This window comes from Aotus nancymaae, unplaced genomic scaffold, assembly GCF_030222135.1.
Source record: "Aotus nancymaae isolate 86718 unplaced genomic scaffold, 86718_ANA_hifiasm-v0.15.2.pri h1tg000033l, whole genome shotgun sequence".
In the NCBI taxonomy this organism is placed as follows: domain Eukaryota; kingdom Metazoa; phylum Chordata; class Mammalia; order Primates; family Aotidae; genus Aotus; species Aotus nancymaae.
In genome coordinates, this window is record NW_026988447.1 from 13,426,372 (window position 1) to 13,432,733 (window position 6,362).

Genomic DNA, 6,362 nt, shown 5'->3' on the forward strand with positions numbered 1-6,362 from the left:
TGTGAGAAGTGGGCACCCAAATAGCATCAGGGATGCAGAAAGCAGTGTCTTGAGGCTGTGCAGGGCATCAGAGCCTTAAGCATGGCCCATGAAACTGTTTAGTCCTCCTAGGCCTGAGAAGGAAGGGGGCCTGCCCTATGACAGGAGGGGCTGCTACAAAAGTCACTGAAATGCCTCCTAGGACTTTTCTTCTTTAGTCTTGGATATTAGCATTTAGCTCCCTTTTAGTTATGCAAATATCTCTAACAAGTGGTTCCTCCATAGCATGCTTGAATTCCTCTCCTGAAAAAGCTTTTTCTTTCTTTGCCACAAGACTAGGCTGCAAGTTTTTCAAACTTTTATGCTCTGCTTCCTGTTAAAATATAAGTACCAACTTTAAGTCATTTCTTTGCTCCCACATCTGAGTATAGGTTGTTAGAAGCAACCATGCAACTTCTTGAAAACTTTGATACTAAGAGATATCTTCCACCAGATCCCTTAGGTCATCACTCTCAAGTTTAAATTTCTACAGATCTCTAGGTCATGAACACAATACAGCCAAGTTCTTTGCTAAGGCATGACAATGGTGACCTTTGCTTCAGTTCTCAATAACGTCTTCATTTTTTTATGAGACATCAGCAGCCCGGATTCAATTGTCTATATCACCTTCAGCACTTTTTTCTCAACCATTTAACCAGTCTCTGACGTTCCAAACTTTCCCCCATCTTCCAGTCTTCTTGTAAGCCTTCCAATCTCTTGCAAATTCTGCCCAGTATCCAGTTCCAAAGTCATCTCCACATTTTCAGGTATCTTCATAGCAATGTTCCACTCCTGGTACCAATTTTCTGTGTTAAGGCATTTTTGCATTGCTATAAATAAATACCTGAGACAGTAATTTATAAAGAAAAGAAGTTTAATTGGCTCATGTTCTGCAGACTTTATAAGAACCATGGTGCTGCCATCTGCTCAGCTTCTGGTGAAGCCTTTTATCGACAGGGAGCTGTCAATAATGGTGGAAGGCAAAGAGGGAGCAGGCGCATCATATGGCAAAAGCAGGAGCAACCCAGAGAGTAGGGGGGAAGTACCACACACTTAAACAACCAGCTCTTGTGAGTACTCATTATTAATAAGACAGCACCAAAACATGAGGGATCTACCTCCATGATCCAAACACCTCCCACAATACCCCACCTTCAGTGCTGAAGATTACAATTCAAAATGAGATTTCAGCAGAGAAAAAAATCCAAACTATATCACTCCCTGGTAGAGCTGATGCATAAAAGAAAAAGAGAAAGTAATTAAAATTTGTCACTGCCAAAAACCACTCAACCACAAAAATAAACAACAAGAAAGTAGCAAAGAATATACAAAATAACCAGAACACAATCAATAAAATGACAGAAGTCCTCACCTATCTATCAATAATAAAATTGAATGTAAATGGCTTAAATTCCCCATTTAAAAGAGATAGACTAGCTGAATGGATAAAAATACAAGATCTCCCCCTCAAAAAATATGCTGCCTACAAGAAACATACCTCACCTTTAAAGACACATATGGACTGAAAATTAAAGAATGGGAAAAGATATGTGATGCAAATTGAGCCAAAAGTGAGCAAAAATAGCTATACTTGTATCAGACAAAACAGACTTCAAGTCGAAAGCTGTAAAAAGAGACAAAGAAGTACATTATATAAATAATAACAGAATCAATTCAGCAAGAGAATATAACAATTATAAATATATATGCACCAAACACTGGAGCATCCAGATATATAAAATAAATATTATTAGATCTACAGGGAGAGATAGACTTCAATATAATAACAGTTGAGGATTCCAATATCCCACTTTCAGCATTGGACAGATCAGCTAGACAGAAAATCAGCAAGGAAATATCACATTTAAACTGCACTGTAAATCAAATAGACCTAACAGACATTTACAGAACATTTCACCCAATAGCTGCAGAGTAGTCATTCTTTTCATCAGCACATGAAACATTCTCCAAGACTTACCATATGTTAGGACACTAGGAAAGCAAGACCAAACCAAACTCAAAATTAGTAGAAAAAAGAAATAGTAAAGACTAAAGATTAATTTAATATTAATATCAAAATGACATATCCATAGCTAATATCTTACAGAATGAGGAAAAGCTGTCAATGTTTCCTTTAAGACTGGAACAAGACAAGGATGTCAACTCGCACCACTCTTAGTCAACATAATACTGGGTATTCTAGTCAGAGCAAAATTAAGCAAGATAAATAAATAACAGAAAATACACAAAGTTGAGACTAAAAAACAACACAGATCAATGAAATGAAAAGTTAGTTTTTTGAAAATATACCCAAAATCAACAAATCATTAGCAGGTTAACTAAGAAAAAAATAGCTAAGACCCAAATAAATAAAATCAAATGCAAAAAACAAAGGATCATTAGAGACTACTATGAACAACTACAAGACAATAAATTTGAAAACCTAGAGGAAGTGAATAAATTTTGGGGCACATACAACCTACTAAGATTGAAACAAGAAGAAATAGAAAACCTGAACAGACTTTTAAGAAGCAATGAGATTGACTCAGTAATAAAATGTCTTTCAATAAAGAAAAGTTTAGAATTGGATGGCTTCACAGCTAAATTCTTCTGATCCTTTAAAGAAGAATTAATACCAATTTTTCCAAATGATTTCAAAAATTAAAGCAGAGGGAATTCCTCCTAACTCATTCTGTAAGGCCAGCATAATCCTAATACCAAAACCAGACAAGGACACAACAAAAAAGAAAACTACAGACCAACATCCCTAACAAACATAGACGAGAAAATCCACAACAAAGTACTAGCAAATTGAAACTAACAACACATCAAAAAGATAATACATTATGGTCAAATGGGATTTATCCCACGAATGCAAGAATGGTTCAACATATACAAATCAATAAATGTCATATCACATCAATACAATGAAAGCCAAAGCCATATCGTCATGCAATAGATATAGAAAAAGTTTTGATAAAATTCAATATTGCTCCATGATAAGAAAGAAAAAAAAAAAAACCCACAACTCTTATTAGTAATCGAAGGAAAGCACCTCAAAATAATCAAAGTCATAAATGACAAGCCCACAGCTAATATCTTGAAGAATGTGGGAAAGCATTCAGCCTTTCCTTTAAAAACTGGAACAAGACCAGGATGTTGACTCTCACCACTATTATTCAACATAGTACTGAATATTCTAGCCGGAGCAATTAAGCCAGCGAAATAAATAACAGGCATCCAGATTGGAAAGGAGGAAGTCAAATTGTCCCTGTTTGTAGATGACATAATCTTATACACAGAAAGACCTAAAGACTTGACCAAAAAACTTTCAGAACTGATAACCAAATTTAATAAAGTTGCAGAATACAAAATGAATATACAAAATATAATATTAATATACAAAAATTAGCAGTATTTTTATACATGAACAACAAACTAGACAAAAAAGAAATCAAGAAGACAATCCTATTTACAAGAGCAAAAAGGAAAAAAAAACTAAAAATAAATTTAGCAAAGGACATAAAATCCTCCTCCCATGCTCATGGATCAAAAGAAGTAATATTGTTAAAATGACAATACTCTCCAAACCAATCTACAAAGTCATTAAAATCCCTATCAAATTAAAAAAGACATTCTTCAGAGAAATAGAAAAAAAATCCTAAAATTTGTATGGAACCATGAAATACCCCAAGTAACCAAAGAAATCCTGAGCAAAAAGAACAAAGTTGGAGGTATGACACTACCAGACCTCAAAATATACTGCAAAGCTGTAGTAACCAAAACAGCATAAAAAGATACACAAAACAATGGAGCAGAATAGAGAAATCAGAAGATAATTCATGTATCTACAGCCAACTGATTTTTTTTACAAAATCGTGAAGAACACACATTGGGGAAAGGACAGCCTCTTCAATAAATGGTGCTGGGAAAAGTGGATATCCATATGCAAAGAATAATACGAGACCCCCCAACTCTAACCCTATACAAAAATCAACTCAAACTGTACCAAAGGCCTAACTTTAAGACCCAAAATTATGAAAGTACCAGAAGAAAACATACGGGAAATGCTTCAGGACTTCAATTTGGGAAAGATTTTATAAATACAACCTGAAAACATAGACAACAAAAGCAAAAATGAACAAATGTAATTATATCAAACTAAAAATCTTACACAAAGCAAAGGAAACAATCCACATGGTGAAAAAATAATCTACAGGTCAAACTATTTACCTGACAGGGATTAATATCTAAAATATGCAAGGAACTCAAACATCTCAACAGCAAAAAAAAAAACCCCACAAACAATGCAATTAAAAAATGGGCAAATTATCAGAACAGACATTTCTCAAAAGAACACATACAAATGGCCAAATAATACATGAAAAAAAATGCTTGTCATCACTAATTAGCAGGGAACTGCAAATCAAACCGTGATGGGGTATCATCTCATCATAGGTGGGATGGCTATTATTAAAAAAAAAAAAAAAAAAAAATGTTGGCAAGAATACAAATAAAAGGTATCACTTACTCACTGTTGGTAAAAATGTAAACTAGTATAGTCAATATGAAAATGGTGTGAAGATTCCTCAAAAAGTACACATAGAAACCCCATATGATCCACTAATCCCACTGCTAGGCATTTATCCAAAGAAAAGGAAATCATTATATCAAAGAGACATCTGCATCGCCATGTTTGTTACAGAACTATTCACAACAGCCAAGACATGGAATCAATCTAGGTATCTAACAAGATGAGTGAATAAAGAAAACATGGATATACACACAATGGGATACTATTCAGTCATAAAGAATGAAATCCTGTCATTCACAGCAACATGAATGAAACCGGAAGATAATATGTTATGTGAAATAAGCCAGGAACAGAGAGTTAAACACCACTTGTTCTTATGTGTGAAAGCTAAAAATCGTTTATCCCACTGAAGTAAAAAGTAGAACAGAAAATACCAGAGGCTAGAAAGGGAAGGGGAAGTAACGGAAAGGGAGAGATTTGTTAAAGGATATAAAATTACAGCTAGATAGGAGGAATAAATTCCAGAGCTCTTCAGCACTGTAGGGTGACTATAGCTAACAGTAATATATAGTTTCAAATAGCTAGCAGGAGGATATTGAATGTTCCCAATCCAAGGAAATGACAAATGTTTGAGATGATGGATAGGCTTATTATCCTAATCTGATTACTCTATATTGTATGTACTGAAACATCACCATGTACCCCATAAATATGTATAATTACTTTTTGTCAATTAAAATATTTCAATGCAATATTTTAAAATATCAAAAATAGTGGGAAAATACATGAAAAAATCAAAATCTTAAATAAAGATAGTGTGGTATAAGAATATATATTTGGCTTTTTGCCCTGCATTCCTGGCACAGAGCTTCTAAAGCATTTGGAGTTTCCTGACTGATAGGTGGATCTTTTGTCATTCATAATGAGCCCCTTGCAACAATACTCCAGTTTATCCTAATTAGGTAAATTTTGGTTGAGCCCTAAATGGTTTCAGCCTGGGGACTAGTCACCAGAGGAAACAACTATGTGATTACAGGGTTAGAATTTTGAACCCGATTCCCAGACCTTCAGAAAGGAAAGAGAGCCTGAAGATTGACTTCAATTACCAGTGGCTAATTTTCAAGTATGTCTACAAAATGAAAAGTTTATAAAAACCCATATATGATGGGGTTTAGAGAACTTGCAGATTGATGAAGGCATCAAGGCACTGATATGCTCTGAGAAGGCTTGGAAGCTCTGCACCCCACAGCCCGTAAACCTTGCCCTATGTGTCTCTTCTATTTGGCTGTTCCTGGGTTGTATCCTTTATAATAAACCAGCAATAGTAAGTAAATGAGCTCTATGAGTCATTCTGGTGATTTAAGAAATCTGAGAAAGGAGTCATGGGGACCCCCGAAGTGGCAGTTGGTAGACAGAAGTGGGAGTAGCCTGAGTGCCCTATTTGTGACTGGCATCTAAAGTGGGGCAGTCTTGTGGGACTGAGGCTTTCACCTATGAAGCCTGTGCCTCCAGGAGTTAGTGTCAGAATTGAATTAAATTATTGGACATCAATTGGTATTGGAGAATTGGTGTGGAAAACTATAATTATTTGGTGTCAGAGAAAAAAACACATTTGGTGTCAGAAGTGGCGTAAGAAAACACCACACAAATGGGATCAGTAACACTGTTGTGCCATGCCATAGGACAGCCAGAGGTAAGAGAAAGAACACGACTACTGATCTCATTGCTACTCAAAATGCTGGTACTTTGTTTATCATGGATTGGGGGTATTAATTTTTATTTTAAGAAAATATTGCAATGAAATATTTAT